The 17019-nt window shown below is 44.4% G+C and overlaps 1 protein-coding gene across 19 annotated transcripts in view; it reads right to left on the bottom strand.

The window, feature by feature from the left end:
- Positions 1–17019, bottom strand: part of CCDC7 (coiled-coil domain containing 7) — a 502159-nt gene that overhangs the window by 373220 nt on the left and 111920 nt on the right. The gene's annotated exons all lie outside the window — the stretch shown is intronic.

Raw genomic sequence — 17019 nt, 5'->3', positions numbered from 1 at the left:
GTTCACACAGGGTGGTACAATACATGGACCAGATTACAGTTCAAACACTACATGCCTAATTGGTCCTTCAGAGTTCTGCCCGAACCCAGTATATCTCACCAGCACGAGGACACCAGTATTACTACAGTGTGTGTTGTCATGCACAAAGGGTGGAGGAAGGAGGAGAATACTGGTGAAGGGAAATTTTGTGTAGACACCGATATGCCCATTGGTGAACGCAGACCTGATATTTTCTTCTTCTTTCTCTCCTCTAGAGATGTTTTTTTCTTTTTTGAGTTATGCTCATTGTACCCTACATTGCAAACACACAACAGTTAAATTAAGATACAAATTTGTGTTCCCTACAGGAAAAGGAGGTCTGGAAATCGAAGAGGTATGGTTAGGAGTTCCCAGGACTCTGGAGAGAATGACAAGGTAAGCCAGTGGCCCCCAGGACGTATCTCCCAAGCCTAGCTGAGGCGGCATCTGGTCTGACTCACCCAGGGTAAGGAAGGTATGTGCAAATTGGTAAGAGCTTACTGGCGTGTACCAGGATTCCCTTCTCAGGCAAGCAGGAAAGCAATGACCTGTCTTTCTTGCATGAGGAAGAACATTTGGTAAGGTAGTACTAACAGAGCCATCCATATCCCTCCTGCAGACGGACCTTTTTTAGTTAATACAAATCCACTTCGTACAGTTAACACCCTTTAGGAGTTATTGTTATGTATTGGTGTGCACTGATGTTTTCTCAAACCGGGTAGAGGCATTTCCTGCCGCCACGGATGCTGCTGTGTTTACCGCAAAGAAAACTGTGCAGAAATTTGTGTGTAGATATGGTACATCTAGGAGTAGGAGCAAAGCTTGAAAGTAGACTATTGTGGTCATAGACACTGCCAGTAGTATTATGTAGCATCAGAACCACTCCCAGATCTTCACTTACCGAATCACCCTCTTCGGAAAAAAAATAAAATTGTTTTTTGTTTTTTGGATGACAACCTCATGTTATGATTGATCTGCACAATGATCAGAAATACACCAATGAGGTGACAGTACAGTACCTTATTGAGATGAGCCAGCATTTGAGAACTTGACAAAAGAACTTGAAACTGTTGATTCCTGGTATGCCAAATACTAACTGTCTTGATTGTGAACCAAGAGACTGTGTAATTGTTCTTACGCTCAGGTTGCCTAATAGACAGGTGGGAAGGACCATACCAAGTTTTGTTGACAGCACTATCCCAGTGAAAGTAGCCGAGAGAGAGACTTGGGTCCACTATTCCCATTGCAGGAAAGTCGGTAGTCCGGAAGGAACTCGTAAATGGAGTGAGATCGCAAAAGTATCACCAGAGAGTCTGTTACGTGAAGACTGAGAGGCGGCACTGTGCTAAAGGATTACAGAAAGACCAGTTGTTGTAATTGATTTGCTATGGACAAGATTTGTTTTGTTCTATTTTTTTTTCTTTTTCCTGCTGACAAACATTTTTTATTCAGGCCATTCTATTTTTGCAAGGTTTTTCATGAGGAGTCGAGTGTGGGACTGGAACTGGTTCTGGAGGAAGGATTGATTTCTTTATAGGATCCCAGGATTAGCCTATCAGTTTGTTAAAGCCAGAGAAAAATCAAAGGTCTAGTAGTTACGAAGTTCGGAGATAACGTGATAAGCTATTGTCTGAGGAATACTGTATTTTGTAGTTATTGTGACCCCATAATTGAAGATGAGTGCATCTAGAGATGTCAGTCTAGCAATAAGGCAGTATTTGATAGACATCTCTTTAGTGATTACCACTCACTAGTGGGTAAGGTCTTAAACCAAACGTAATGTTGGATGTGCTCACAGGTACCTCTAAGACAAAAAGATGCAGGATTAGTGCCATATTTTTTTTTAGAGTTAGCTGAGGTACTTGAATTACACAAAGGGTGAGGGGACCAGTGGACAAGGAATATAATATAACTAGACCCCCTAGTCTTAAGATCCACCAGTACCATAGATAAATCCTTGGTATGTTTAAGTCTCACCAATTTCAGGAAATTGGGATTTAATCAGGAACAATCAGACAATGGCTATTCACACATGGCAGATAAAGAGCTCATTAATATATGTGGAAGAAAGGTTTATGAGTGGCTCTCCCCGAACTCCGAAGGGTTATGTTACCTCGGAAGGACACTACTTATAACCCTTGTTCAGTGATGAAATAGACCTAGCATACGTTCCAGAAATGGAAACAATGTTCAGGGAATGATAGGAATGTAAATCATGAAAATTTTATATGTCTCTTTCACGATTTGTTTGTGTTTTCTCCCTCTACCCAGCAGAACCTCAATCGAATCCGAACATCAGTGTACAAAGACGTAGGTACATGTATGTGTGAAATGTTCATTCAAATCAGACATCATAGGCAATAGCACTGTCCCCAGCATACTCTATAGGCTGAATGTTGTCCCACACCCAACCAGTGGTCCCGTGACTGCCAAGTGCATATAGAGGATGTCTCGTCCTCCTCCCTGTCTTCCCCAAATATAGTCAAGTGTCTGATTTGCAAAATGAATACATACGTGTGTCAAGGTCACCGATTATTGTCTGAAATATTTTTCTTATGTTAATAATTTACGGCAGTTATTGTTTACTGCCCAAGGGTGGACTGTCGAAGTAAAAAATATTACATAGAGAGAACATACAGACTCCACACATTATGATTCGCTATGCTTGCAAATACGCACAGCAATATATGGTAACATATGCATTTACACAGACATGCCACAAAGATAGATTCAACACATATTTCATACAGCACATAAATTTAAACATATCAAGCACCAGACACCATAAGGTTTCAAATTATATAATGGAGTAACATCATGTATGTGTATTATTGGAGCAGAGCAAGATGGACATGTCGTGCTTGGTATTAAAGTAACCAGATTAATGTGTAGATTCATTTGATCCCTGTGATTAGGTTGTAGCACATTGCCATGAGTAGATATGATTAAATGTATGAAAGCTAAAGTCACTATTATTAGAACAATGAACTTCCTGGAAGACAGCATGCCTGCAGCTTGGTACCAGTGGCTATCATCTGTAATTACACCATCAAGGCTGGACTTTGCTTGCATATGATCTGACCAATGACTCATCATGAATGAGAAAGTTCCCTCCCCTAGACTAATAACAAGAGATCTGTACACGCCCAACAGACTCAGTGTATAGCTGATGCCACATAGAAGAGCTTCCTGTTTGTCCCAGTCGCTGATCGAGATGGGTTTCTGCCGATACTCTGCAGTGAGCATGGAGGGAGAGCTAAAGATGGAGGAGGGGGAGCATAGTGAGCATTGAGGGAGATGGTAATTGTATTGCTGGCTGTGGCTGTATTTGAATTAGATTGTAATAACTGCTTCCTGTGTAAATTGTAACCATGTAACTATATATATATATATATATATATATATATATACTGTACATTGTGATATATTGAATACATATCCTTTTAATAACAAATATATACATCAATGAGCTTTGGAACTCAGATAATGTGTGGGTGTATTGTTTTCTCTTATGGGATGTAGTGTTTTGCGATGTAGAGCGCACATTCGTAGCACATGGTAATAAGATGCGCAGGCATCCACAGTATATATTAGAGCTGGCATTCTAAATATTTGTTAGAAAGTAATTTGACTTGAACATGGGTAAGTTAGCTCTCTGTCTGGATGTGTTTTAGTAATAGCCTTTATCATAAGGCCTACTGTGACAAATTACATGACCCTATGTGGGCACTGCTATTATGTAGTGTTAGGACTGCTGACATCGGAGAAGCCTTGAAAGTGGCTCAGCAGCTTAAACATGTGTTTGCAAACATGTGTAAACTAATTCTCTGAATTTCTATTACCAGATAGGTTCAGGTATGGTTACAGATACTTTCTAGTGTGCTGAAGGGAAATAGAGGGGTGGGATTTGCAACCTCCCCCCCTCCCCCGTCTGTTTGTCTGTGACCCCTCCCCCTTTCCAGTACCGGATACATAATTATCTTCAGGAATGACCGAGCAACTACCAATGTTTGTCAACCTATTAGGTTTACCAGGAAAGCCTTTGTGAAATTTATGAGTGCAGGAGCAGGCACATCTGATGTCTTTATCCAAGAGCATTCTTCTGGACCATACCCTTTCCAGTGGATTAGGTATTGAAGCTGACACTGAAAGTCCACAATTTTCTTTACTTTATACTCTACACCTCTGAGTCTGGACTGGAGGTGCTTTAGAAGAACCGGAATGGAACAGATTAATCACCAAAGGCTTTAAAGGGTTATTCAGTGAGGATTGCAAATTCTGCTTTTAAACAGTATTTTCAATCCTTTGAATCACATGCTGGGGGCTGCCCATCGCAGGGCAAGACCGCCCAGCATGCAGCCCACAAACTGCGATCACGCTAAAATTGCTATCTCACTGCAATTACAGCATGATCGCTGAAATTGTGGATGCCTCCTGCCAGCGCAGCCTGGCTGTAATAGCAGGAGACCCGCCGCCATGTTTTAGTTCGGATCGGCTGCATTTTGTATCAGCTGCAAGAGTTGCATGTCTTTTTCTGGGAAATTCAGGTAGATGGCATTGCGGTCCAGGTGTGATGATACAAATTCATATATGACTGAACAAAATAAATGCTTGATTTTAGCTATGTTCCATAGTCCAGGACATCACCAAGATTCTGCAAATGTGCAGGGTATTGCAAATCTGAACTCCAATCATAAACACAGCTGATTGGCTAAGCAGTAGTCTTGCCCTTTGACGGTGAAGTCCTATCATAAGCACCTTATCAGAATTGAGTTGCAGCCAGTTAGCACTCAGTGGCATACTCTCACCATCTCACACATGCAGTAGAGTCAGCATTAGTAGCCGCCCCTTCCCATCCATCCAGCTCTCTCCCTTCCTTTAATGAGTGTTGGCAGGGTGAGTATGTGTGTGGGTTAAGGAGTGCTGGAAGGGGGAGTGTGTGTGTGGGTTACTGAGTGCTGGCAATGTGTGAGTTTGTAGGTTAATAGTGGCAGGGTGATTTTATGGTATAAATATGTAGTGAGGCACTGATTGTGTCAATGTATTGGGGGCACAGCTGTATGGCATATAAAGGATTTGGGGCACATGCGTGTGATATATGTATTGGCACAATGCTTGGCAGAGTCAGGGCGGGATGTACTAACTTCTACCACTGCGGTATCTGGCTTAACGTATCCTGTGTGTTCTCCTCGGTAATAGGACCGCTGCCCACTGCCCCTCGCTACCCACAGCTTTCTCCCCACTGTGCTTCCGCCTAATCACCACTGGCCACTAAGTCCTGAACTCTCCGTAGTGGTTGATCAGCGCTACGCTTCCCCTGTCAGTCGGATATGTGCACACTGGTTATGGCATACAGCAGAGACAAGTGCGCATGTGCAACTGACAGGGGGAGCCCAGCACTGATCAACCGCTACGGAGAGTTCAGGACTGAGTGGCCATGGCGGTAATGAGGCGGAAGCGCAGTGAGGAGAAAATGACGGCCAGCACTGCTATTAACGAGGAGACCACACAGGATGCAATAAGCCAGATACCGCAGCGGGAGAGGTTAGTACATCCCGCCCCCCGAGTCCCCTACCCACAAACAGCTTCTTCCTGTCAATCACCTTGCGAACGCCCATGTGAACAGATTTTTCGCACCATCCCGTCGCTGACCAGGGATACCTGTTGTTGTTGTCCGAAGCGCGTGCGCATTGCAGTGCATACGCATATGCAGTTATGACTAGATCAACTGCTGTGCAAAAACACTCAGCAGCGATCAGATCTGAATGACCTCCAATGTCCAAAAGAGGTGTCGAATGTCCTTTGAAGTGGGGGAAGAAAAATTGCCTACGGGAAAAACATTTGGTCTGGCTCATAAAACTTACATAGTATCTTGGCAGGTTCCAGACTTTTACACTTCAAGTACCTAAGTCTAAGCACAGAATGCATTTGTGTGTCATATACACCTTATACACACAGCCTGAAGGTCATTTTAGCCAATATTTTTAATAACTTTGTGCATTAAACAAAGTGTGTACATACACACAATTCATTTATGTTTCATATACACACAGCCTGACGGGCATTAATACAATATGTTTAATAACTTTGTGTATTAAACAAAGTTTTGTACATTGAGCCATCAGAAAAAAAAGGTTTCACTATATCACACTCACTCAAAAAATTCCGTATTTCGGAATACTCTGTATTTCGGAACATTTGGATATGGGATACTCAACCTGTAACCATGAAAGTAATAAGAGTCTACAGCCTATACTTACAATGGGACATAATGTGTCTTTTCCAGGCACACTATACACCGGAAAGTGCAATTATTGGTGCATTTCAACAAATGTAAAACAAAAACAAGTTAAAAAGTACAACGGTGACAGATGTATTAAAAATTCATGCATTCTGTTCTCATTATTAATTTAACACATTAATTAAGCGGTATTTTTGGAGAAAAAAACAAGGTTTTGTGTGTGTGACCATGTAGGTAATGCACCATTTTCTCCAGTATAAAGTGACCCCGTGTTTGTAGAATGCTATTAAATAGACATTCATATAGTACAACCAGGTCCATCTTAACAGCATTGTAGGCCATGAGCAAAGCAATGCACTGGGGCCCCTACCCACCCATTCACAGGAACAAACAAAAATAAAAAATCATAACATGCTACTCCTGTGGTCCTGCGTTGTCTCTCTCCATGCTTCCATAAAGTGAATGACTTTCAGCACTCTTGTTGGTGGATGGATCCAGCCATCCACCAAACAGCATACTGATAGCCATTTATCGTCTGGCTGCTGACTGGATAAGATGGCCCTAAGCACAACTATTGATAGTTACCCCATTATCTTTTCACCAGTGACGTGCGGTGATGTGAGGCAGAGCCTTTCCTGTTATATACTGTATGCCAGACTTTTGACTATATAAAGTATATGAAAAATACAAATAATCAATTAGAAATATCTTCTTTGCATTATTCTATTAATTTTTATAGCCAAACTCTGGAGTAAAAAGTCTATGGCAGGTGAGGCAGTGCCTCCCTTGCTTATCTTTTCCGCACATCTTTGATCTATAATTACCAAATTTCCAGCAGTATATACTGCTGCATCTTTATATAATGCTCACATGAACCCTATGGGGAAAATCCAATTAGCCGCAGTAATTTACCACGGCTAATTGTCCCTCCGGGGACTATTTAGCCCTGATAAGCCAGCACGAGATGCGGCTTATCAGGGATTTTGTTTTACCTGCCTCAGACAGGTGAAACCAAATCCCCAGAAACAGCCTTGTTTCCATGTGAAAATGGGTCTGTTTCTACCGAAAACACACAGGTTTCACTGAACCTGTGTTTTCAGGAGATAATGTATTTTTATATAGCCTGTAAAAAAGGATTGGTGAAACATCGGAAAAAAGGAGAGTTATGGTAGACTTACCATTGTTAACTCTCTTTATGCGAGGTACATTGGGTTCCACAGGGAAACATCGGGAGTGTAGAGTGAATCTTGATCCAGAGGCACCAACAGGCTAAAGCTTTAGGCTGTCCCAGGATGCACTGGGGCCTCCTCTATAACCCCACCTCCAGGCACTGTGAGCTCAGTTTCGTTAACCAGTCCAATGCAGGAGCAGGTACGAGAGAAGGCAGATGTTAGTCACATAGAACCACATTTTCACGACAGGAGAAGGGACCAGCGGCTAATACCATACAAACCCATACAGTAAAAGCTAGGTGCGTCAGGGTAGGCGCCCTGTGGAACCCAATGTACCTCGCAGAAAGAGAGTTAACAATGGCAAGTCTACCATAACTCTCCTTTTCTGTAGCAGGTTACATTGGTTTCCACAGGGAAACATCGGGGATGTTCTAGAGCAGTTCCTCAAGGGAGGGGACGCGCCTTAGCGGGTATGAGAACCCGGTATCCGGACTCCAGGTCGACAACAAAAAGGTCGACACGCCTTAGGTCGACACCAATTGGTCGACATAGGCAAACGGTCGACATGGACAAAAGGTCGACATGAGTTTTTCACAAATTTTTTCTTTTTTGGAATCTTTTCATACTTAACGATCCACGTGGACTACGATTGGAACGGTAATCTGTGCCGAGCGAAGTGGAGCGAAGGCACCATGCCCGAAGCATGGCGAGCGAAGCGAGCCATGCGAGGGGACGCGGTGCACTAATTGGGGTTCCCGGTCACTCTACGAAGAAAACAACACAAAAAAAAACAAAAAAAACTCATGTCGACCTTTTTCCATGTCTACCTTGTCCATGTCGACCTAAGGTGTGTCGACCAATTGGCGTCGACCTAAGGTGTGTCGACCTTTTTGTTGTCGACCTGGAGTCCCAGACCCGAGAACCCGGCGTCCAAAGGAAGTATCCTGGGAGGCGGAAGATTCAAAGGCATAGAACCTAATAAACGTGTTCACAGAGAACCACGTAGCCGCCTTGCACAATTGTTCTCCAGACGCGCCACGGCGAGTCGCCCAAGAAGGTCCAACAGACCGAGTAGAATGGGCATTAATAGCAGCAGGAGCTGGGAGACCAACCTGTGCATAAGCTTGTGCAATCACCATTCCAATCCATCTGGCAAAGGTTTGCTTATTCGCAGGCCAGACACGTTTGTGACAACCAAACAAAAAGGGTATCTGACCTCCTGATAAAGGCAGTCCTCTCCACATATATATGGAGAGCCCGTACAACATCCAAACACCGCTCTTTGGAGGACAAATCAGAAGAGATAAAGGCCGGAACCACAATCTCTTGGTTAAGGTGAAAAGAGGACACCACCTTAGGTAAATAACCTGGGCGAGTTCTAAGAACTGCCTGGTCACGATGAAATAATAGAAAGGGTGGATGACAGGACAATGCGCCTAAACCTGACACCCTTCTAGCAGAGGCAATAGCCAGTAAAAAAAAGACCTTGGCTGTGAGCCATTTAAGGTGCACCGTATCAAGAGGTTCAAATGGAGACTCTTGCAAGGCAATCAGGACAACAGACAGATCCCATGGAGCCACAGGAGGGACATAGGGAGGCTGAATCCGTAAGACACCCTGAGTGAATGTATGAACATCAGGTATAGACGCAATTTTTCTCTGAAACCATACCAACAAGGCAGATATGTGAACCTTGAGGGAGGCCAAATGAAGCCCTAAGTCCAGGCCTCTTTGCAGAAAAGCCAGAATTCTGGAAGTTGTGAATCTGTATGCATCATAATTCTTATCAGCACACCAGGTGAAGTAAGAATTCCAGACCCTGTAATAAATCCGAGCAGATGTCAGTTTGCAGGCTTTTAACATAGTTTGGATGACCGCCTCAGAGAATCCTTTGGCTCTCAGGAGTGATGCCTCAAGAGCCATGCCATCAAAACCAGCCTGGCCAGGTCCGGATAAAGACAAGGGCCCTGTACGAGGAGGTCTGGGCGCTGAGGAAGTAGAAGAGGACGCTCGATAGACTCTGCAGGTCTGAGAACCAATGCCATCTGGGCCATGCTGGAGCGACTAGAAGTAGAAATCCTCCTTCTTGTTGAACTTCCGCAGGACCCTGGGCAGGAGTGACACTGGAGGGAACACGTAGGGCAGCCGAAAGTTCCATGGAATTGCCAGTGCGTCCACGAACACTGCTTGAGGATCCCTGGTCCTTGATCCATAGTTACATAGTCGGTGAGGTTGAAAAAAGACAAGATACCCATCGAGTTCAACCTGTATTATAAAATTATATATCACTTAGATGCTGTAGCCTTGGACATTTTTATCGGTTAGGAATTTATCTAATCCATTTTCAAACTTATTTAGTGAGTCCACCATTACTACCTCCTCTGGTAGGGAATTCCAAATCTTTACTGTTCTTACTGTGAAGAACCCTTTCCTCCGTTGTGTTTGGAATTTTTTTTCTTCTAATCTCAGGGGGTGTCCTGTGTAGTGTTTTTTTTATAAACAGATCGTCTGATAAGTCCTTATACTGTCCCTTAATGTATTTATAAATATTAATAATGTCCCCTCTCAGCCTCCTCATTTCCAGTGTAAACATATCTAACCTTGTTAGTCTTTCCTCATAATTCAATGAATCTAACACCTTAACCAGTTTGGTGGCACGCCTCTGAACCCTTTCGAGTTCCAAGATATCCTTTTTATAGGGTGGTGCCCAAAACTGTGCACAATATTCCAGGTACGACTGCACCAAAGATTTATACAGTGGCACGATTACACTCTCATCCCTTGTCTCTATTCCTCGTTTTATGCATGCTAGCACCTTATTTGTTTTTGTTGCTGCATTTTGACATTGCATACTGCTACTAAGTCTATTATCAATGAGTACACCCAAATCCTTTTCAACTACAGTTATCCCTACATTTTCCCATTTAATTTATAGGCTGCCCGATTATTCTTAGTCCCAAAGTGCATAACTTTACATTTTTCTATATTGAAACTCATTCTCCATTTGTCTGCCCAGACCTCCAGTCTGGATAAATCATTCCGCAGAGACTCAACATCCTTGTCTGAATTAATTACTCAACACAGTTTAGTGTCATCTGCGAAAAATGACACAGTGCTTTCTTGGCCCACTCCCAGGTCATTAATGAATATGTTAAACAGCAATGGCCTGAGTACTGAACCCTGCGGTATTCCACTAAGCACTGAGGCCCATTCAGAAAACATCCCATTTATCACCACTCACTGTTTTCTATTGTACAGCCAATTACTTACCTAAGTAAAAAGTGTTTTCCACCTCAAGCTCTCTCAATTTGAAAATTAGTCTCTTATGTGGCACTGTGACAAAGGCCTTAGCAAAGTCAAAAAAGATCACATCCACTGCTTTACCCTGATCAATATTATCACTCACTTTCTCGTAAAAGCTTATTACGTTAGTTTGACATGACCTGTCCTTCACAAAACCATGTTGGTGCCTATTAATAACCATGGAGGTATCTAGGTACTCTAGTATACTATCCCTTAATATTCCTTCCAGTATTTTCCGCACTATTGATGTCAAACTTACCGGTCTATAGTTGCCGGGATGAGTTTTAATTCTCTTTTTAAATATTGGACCTACATCTGCTGTATGGCAGTCCTTTGGTATCATTCCTGATGTAATTGACTCACTGAAAATTAAATATAGGGGCCTCGATTGCTCAAAGTTAAGTTCCATAAGAAGCCTGTGGTGTAGTCCATCCGGCCCAGTAGATTTATTTATCTTAATTTTACTTAGTCTCTCTTGGACCACTTACTCGTTTAACCAAGTACTTAGCAAAGGGTCGCTATTATCACTTAGGTTGTGAACTTCTCCCGTCAACCGGTCCTCTTGTGAATAATGATGAAAAGAATTTATTCAATAAATCTGCTTTTTCCCTATCATTAATCAAGATATCTAGCTCGCCCTTTAGTGGTCCAATATTCTCCTTTTTAAGCCTTTTACCGTTTATATACTTAAATAACTTTTTGGGGTTTGTTTTGCTCTCCTTTGCAATTTGTTTTTCGTTTTCTATTTTAGCTGCTTTTTGTTATATTCTCTGTAGAACTGGAATGATTCCGCCTTCCCGTCAGACTTAAATGCTTTGAAAGCTCTCCTCTTTTTATCCATTTGTTCCTTGACCTTCTTATTAAGCCACATTGGCTTGAATTTACTACTCCTGTTTTTGTTAACCTTGGGAATGAACAAATGCTCAAATGTAAAAACATCCCCCATTTCAGCCGTGTTCGTACCATGAAACACAATTTCCCAATTTATGTCCTTCATTGCTTGTTTCAGCAAGTCGAAATTGGCTTTTCTAAAGTTAAAAAAGTCTTAGTTAGACCCTTATAGTGTTGTTTTTGGAAGCTGATATCGAATGTGATCATATTATGATCACTATTTCCCAGGGTCTCCCCTACTTTAGTATTTGATATTATTTCCATATTATTAGTTAGTACTAGGTCCAGTATAGTCCTATGTCTAGTTGGTTCCTCGATTACCTGGGACAAGTACTGATCTATTAGCGTGTTTAAGAACCTGTTTCCCCTAGTTGTATTTGGTGTTTTGGTTTTCCACTTTATGTCCGGGTAATTAAAGTCCCCTATCATAATGACCTCCCCCATTCCTGCTGTTTTTTCGATTTTCTGCAAGAGTTGTAATTCATCTGACACACTAATATCTGGTGGTTTGTAGCATGTCCCTATTAAAACCTCGTCCTCCTAATTCGGTGTTCCCCCCTGCAACTCCTCCACCATTCTATCTAAGCTTTGCTCGAGATTGTGAATGTCTCTCAGTCGCGTAACGGTTTGCTCTAGATCAGTTACCTGTGCTTCCAGGGCAGCCGTTCGCTCACACCTCGTGCAGATGTACTCACAATGGGATGGTTGCTCCAGGTACACGTACATCCTGCACGACATGCACTGAGTGAGATCCTCAATCACGGCCCCACCCATTTGAATGACTAACTCCCTATTACTTTCGGAAAAAGAATGCAAACCTTACAAAAGAATACAATACAATTTATGCAATAAGATACTGTACTATAGCCTAGCCGTGAAGAAAAACAATATTGAACAACAGAAAAGTACTTGGTAATACAATGTATAATAAATGTATCAATGTAAAACAAATACAGTAATAAAAATTATACTTGCGTGTCCGGGGGTGTCAGGACCTCCTGAAGCAGCAACTGCTCTCAGGTACCTGTTCACAGTGCCCTGCTCCCGTCTCAAGCCTCAGTCAGACTCCCCGCAGTGCTGTGATCACGGCTCCAGCCTGTCAGACTTGCTCCTTGCTCCTGCAGCTCCCTGCCACTTTTCGGATCTCCCCGCCACTTCACGGATCCCTCCATACTCCCCTGTCCGGGCTTACAAAGGTGCTCGGCTTGCTCCGGCACTCGGTGCGCCCCCTCATGCACACGCACCCTTGTGCTTGTCACTTCCGCCTCCTACTTCCATCACCAGCCACCTCCGTCAGCATCCAGACTTGTACAAGAAACTATTGGTCCTTTGCGATGATCACAAGGAAAGGCGGTCCGGCTTCTGAAGACCGGAACCTTGTGATTGTGTTGAGACGCCATCAGGTGTACATCTGGTAGGCCCCACTTGTCCATTAGGAGTCGAAAGACTTCTGGATGAAGACTCCACTCTCCGGTGTGCACGTCCTGGCGACTGAGGAAGTCCGCTTCCCAGTTTAGGACGCCCGGAATGAACACTGCCGATATTGCTGGCAGATGGCTTTCCGCCCAACGAAGGATTTTTGAACTTCCATCATAGCCATGTTGCTTCGAGGGCCGCCTTGATTGTTTATGTTTGCCACCGTAGTGACATTGTCTGACCGTACTTGAACCGTCCTATTCTATACCAGAGGCACGGCGAGAGTGAATGCATTGAACATCCAGTACCTATATACATAAGAGTAACAACTACAGCCAGGAGACCCAGTCAGTACCTATATACATAAGAGTAACACTACAGCCAGAAGACCCATCAAGTACTATATATACATAAGAGTAACACTACAGCCAGAAAGACCCATCCCGCCCGCAACTCCAGAATGTTTATTGGGAGGAGTGACTCATCCTTGGTCCAGCGACCATGAAAAGAGTGTTGCTCCAACAGCTCACCCCATGCCCTCAGACTGGTGTCCATTGTCAGCAGGACCCAGTCAGGGATCTAGAAGGGATGGCCCCTGCTCAATTGCTGGTCCTGTAGCCACCATGGGGGAGATTCAAATGTTTGAAAAGTCGGTTGGGTGTCTGTTTTTTTCCTATCTAAAAGACACGAAAAAACAGACACCCAACCAACTTTTCAAACATTTGAATCTCCCCCCATGTCTCCAGAGTCAAAGTGATCATGTGAGATCTGATCCGATGACGTAGGCTGTCCCACTTGGAAAAGATTAACCCCTGCAGAAGGCGAGAATGAATTGAGCGTATTCTACCATGTCGAATGCCAACATCATCAGGCCAAGTACTTGCATTGCCAAGTGTATCGACACTCTGGGGCGACAAAGGAAGCATCTTATCCTGTCTTGAAGTCTCAGGACTTTTTCCGGAGGCAGAAACAGTCAGTGACTGTGTGTGTCCAGGAGTGCCCCCAGGTGCACCATGCTCTGAGCTGGGACCAGCGAGGATTTCTTCCAATTGCTGAGCCACCCGTGGGCTTGTAGGAAGCTTGCTGTCAGTTGTAGATGACTGAGGAGGACATCGTGGGAGTTTGCCAGAATCAGCAAGTCGTCCAGATACTGCAGGATCCTGACTCCCTGGTGACAGAGATGGGCCGTCATTACAGCCATGACCTTGATGAAGATCCGAGGAGCCGTAGCCAGTCCAAATGGCAGAACCTGGATCGGATAGTGGAGGTTGCCAATAGCAAACTGCAGATACTGCTGATGCGACATGGCAATAGGTATATGCAGGCACGCATCCTGTATATCCAAGGATACCATATAGTCTCCGGGTTCCATAGCCAGTATAATTGAGCGCAGTGTTTCCATATAGAACTTGGACACTCTCACAAACTTGTTCAGTGATTTGAGGTTCAGTATAGACCTATTGGGTTTCGAAACTAGAAACAGGGTAGAGTAGTAACCTCTGCCTCTCTGTGCCAGAGGAAACGGCACTACCACTCCTGTATTCATGAGAGAACTCACAACCTTTTGCAAAGCTTGTGCCATTAATGGATCCAAAGGGATAACCGTGGTGCAAAACTGACGAGAGGGACGTATCTTGAAGGAGACTGCATACCCGTGAGAGACAACTTCCCGCACCCATGTATCTGAAGTGGTCATTAACCAGACCTGGGTGAACTGCAGAAGTCGGCCTCCCACCCTGAGGTCCCCCAGGGGGAGGCTCGCCCCGTCATGCGGCAGGCTTGTCTTGTTTAAAAGCAGGCAGATGTGCCGCCCAGGACTGCTTTGACTTGGGCTTAATGGTTTTGGGAGCACGAGATTGTCTCGGGTATGCTTGACCTTTTGCTTTCCCTTGAGGCCGAAAGGAACGAAAAGTGGTACCTTTAGCCTTCTGTGCAGAAGGATTAGTATTTGGGAGAAAGGCAGTCTTAGCAGCCGCCAATTCAGGCACAATTTTATTTAGGTCTTCCCCAAACAATATGTCCCCCTTAAAGGGGAGTAGCTCCAAGGTCTTTTGGAGTCTAGGTCCACCTTCCATGACCTCAACCACAGAATACGGCGAGCCAGGACAGACGTAGTCGACGCCTTGGCTGCCAACACACCCACCTCAGAGGACGCCTCCTGAATGTAATAGGCGGCGGTGGTGGTAATGTGAAACAGGTATTGTCTGGCATTGTCAGATATATCCTCGGGCAGCTATTCCACTAATGCCTGAACCCATGCTTCAATTCCTTTTGCAGCCCAAGAGGCCGCAATAGTGGGTCTATGTACAGCACCTGTCAGGGAGTAAATAGATTTCAGGCATCCCTCTACACGCTTATCTGTCAGTTCCTTCAGTGAAGTGACAGTGGCGACAGGCAGAGTGGACGACACCACTAGGTGGGTGACATGAGAATCCACCGGCGGTGAATTTTCCCACTTGTTACATAACTCTGCAGAGAGAGGATAGCGAACCATATCCCGTTTAGAGAGAGGGGATTTCTTCCCTGGATTAGACCAAGGCCCCTTCCTGATGTCAACCAAATGGTCAGAATAGGTAATAGATTTTTAACCACCTTCTGCCGTTTAAACATATCAGTTTTCTTAGCCACAGTAGTGGAATCCTCATCATCAGTGATTTGTTGGATTTGTTTAATAGCAACTACAGGGCCGGGACATCAATTTGCAATGGAGAATCCTTGTCAGAAACACCTGATTCAGTGTCTAAAAGGACAGTATGCTCCCCCTCCTCTCAGATGAAATCTCTGAGAGATTCGTGAATTGTGAGGAGGAAACAGCCCGCATAGATGACTCAGAGACACTAGAGTGACCTAGAGTAGATTTTTGTCTGACCAAGGAATGATTTAATTGCTGCAACTGGTTAGACAAATTTTCTGCCCAAGGCGGCTTAACCATTGGGACAATTTGTGGCTGTAATGGCACAGGTGGTCCCATAGGGTGCGTACGGCGTTCCACCAGCGCACTGCGACTGCGCCAAGTAAATCTGCTATGAAGTTTGGTATTTTACTCACGGCATTACAAGGTTTTTTCTTCGTTCTGGTGATCGTAATGTGATTGACAGGAAGTGGGTGTTTCTGGGCGGAAACTGGCCGTTTTATGGGAGTGTGTGAAAAAACGCTACCGTTTCTGGGAAAAACGCGGGAGTGGCTGGAGAAACGGAGGAGTGTCTGGGCGAACGCTGGGTGTGTTTGTGACGTCAAACCAGGAACGACAAGCACTAAACTGATCGCACTGGATGAGTAAGTCTCGAGCTACTCAGAAACTGCACAGAGAAGTCTTTTCGCAATATTGCGAATCTTTTGTTTGCAATTTTGCTAAGCTAAGATTCACTCCCAGTAGGCAGCGGCTTAGCGTGTGCAATGCTGCTAAAAGCAGCTTGCGAGCGAACAACTCGGAATGAGGGCCAATATATCCTGTAATAGGTACACTTTTTCTTATTCTTAACTAACGCTGTCTGTATAAAGACATGTAGAATACTCAAGTGTTTGTAAAGTCATAGCGCTGTATAAAAGGTGGCTTTACAAGGGAGAATTTACCCTGAAGTCCCAGAGACTATCCGCAAATATGCTGATTAGGTGGCGCCCAGCGTCTCAGTCAGGGAATGAGGGAGAGTGTGAGGCAGCTCCAGGGTGGGAAAATCTGCAGTAGATATCGCCCTGGGCCGGGGACAGGCTACAGGTCAAGCATCAGCCCCCCTATGCTGGACTCCCACCCCATGTACTAGCGAGCCTTATTAAATGGGGCGTTAGTACACCCAACCTGTGCTCTATTACCCTGGCGGTCTAGTGGGGTCCCTGCTCAATGACAGTGTCCATGCCAGCGGCGCGACCAGTCTCCCTATAGCAGCCACGTGAACCAGGAGAGCGACTGCAACCGTGTGCCTAAAGCCGCAAGTACCCGGGACCGGTTGGGAGGTGATGGAGCTGCAGCACTGAAGTGTC

Source organism: Pseudophryne corroboree, chromosome 5 (assembly GCF_028390025.1).
Source record: "Pseudophryne corroboree isolate aPseCor3 chromosome 5, aPseCor3.hap2, whole genome shotgun sequence".
NCBI lineage: Eukaryota > Metazoa > Chordata > Amphibia > Anura > Myobatrachidae > Pseudophryne > Pseudophryne corroboree.
The sequence above is the reverse complement of the archived record's forward strand: the minus strand, read 5'-3'. Positions and strand labels throughout refer to the sequence as shown.